Below are 1510 nucleotides of genomic sequence, written 5' to 3'. Positions count from 1 at the left end.
TTCTCCCTCCTCTGTCACCCGTAGCGACGGCCAGGCACCTCGGGGTGGGGGGGGGGGGGGGGGGGGATGACCCTGGTTGTTAGGCTCTGCCTCCCTGCTAGCCGGGCCTGGATGGGTGGGGGGGGGGGGGTGGGTAGGTGTTGGGGGGACGGGGGGGGGGGACGGGGGTTTGGGGAGACAGATGCTTAATGACTCCCTCAAGGCCATGGCTCTCGCCCTTATCTCATCCCCAGTTTGTAGGGGTTGCCATGGTAACGACCCGAGCACTCCAGAAGGATGGGCAGCACTGCATTGACCATCAATTAACCAGGTGGACACAGGCGCTGATTAAAAAAGAAATAAAAGCCGGCCTGGATGTCGCTGCAGCAGTGACGAAGCAGAGATAGTATGAAGGCAGCAGCAGTAATAGCACTAGTAGGTATAATCATACCGGTACAATCGTAGCACGCCGCTTTGGTCCAATTAAAGAAAAGCCTTGAACATATGCATCCCGTCGCTCTCATCAGTTTCTGATCCCAACAGGCAGCACGCTCCTGAACCGAGCAGGGGGAAAGTGACAAGTGTAATGGATTGTCATGACTTTGCCAACCATGTCAGAGGAGGCGGTAAACAGCACAACAGTTTAGTTTACTTATTTTATGAAGAAATGAAACATGGGAATGGTTGCAGGAGTGTGTGCACCATGCGGATCCGACAGATGCTTTGACATCTCCTTTTCTCCTCTTCACAGAAACATCTGGCGCGCCGCCGCTGCCGCCGCCGCCGCGGCTAACCGCAAGCGTGTTTTACCGGCTGTCAGTAACCTGTATACCTGCGGAAAGACCAGACATTAACGGCACGCCACGCTGAGCTAAGTTAGGATTCATCAGGACTTTCTGCAGACCTTTGTGCTCGTGTTGATGCCTACATGGTACGTTGCTTTGTTACTTATGAGTCTAAACTAAAAGATCAACTAAACACGGTGAAAAAATATATCCAATGTGTTTGATCTCAATAAGGCAATGTGGTCCAAAGTGTGAAGGCTGCATCCAAAATAAGGTAACAGAGGATGTTTGCTAATTATGTGCGGACGTGTCACTTTTGAAATGTTACTTTTCAATTGTGCGAAATGTGCCATTGAAATGCATTATTATTAAAGCTGCATGATTGATGGTGTAATGAACTAAGGAAATTATAGGCCACTTAAGTGAATGAATAACATGTTGTATAGTCAATAAAGGAATGTTGTACGAAGGACAGCATGTCAGTCAACAGGTGTTTATGGGTGACTGTAAACAGGGCTCCCTCTGTGATTGACACTGCACTCTCTATGATGGAACACACTTTTATTGTCCAATAACACCGTGTGTCTGGGTGGGTGGCTGAGCATGTGCGTTTGTGTCTGTGTGTGCCTGTGTGTGTTCTTGTGAATTTGTGTAGGTGCCTGATTGGTTGTGTATGTGGCTTTCTATATCTGTGTGTGTGTGTGTGTGTGTGTGTGTGTGAGTGTGTGTTTGTTTGTCAGTGTGTG

The sequence above is a fragment of the Micromesistius poutassou genome (assembly GCF_964030765.1).
Source record: "Micromesistius poutassou genome assembly, chromosome: 5".
In the NCBI taxonomy this organism is placed as follows: Eukaryota; Metazoa; Chordata; class Actinopteri; order Gadiformes; family Gadidae; genus Micromesistius; species Micromesistius poutassou.
The sequence above is the reverse complement of the archived record's forward strand: the minus strand, read 5'-3'. Positions refer to the sequence as shown.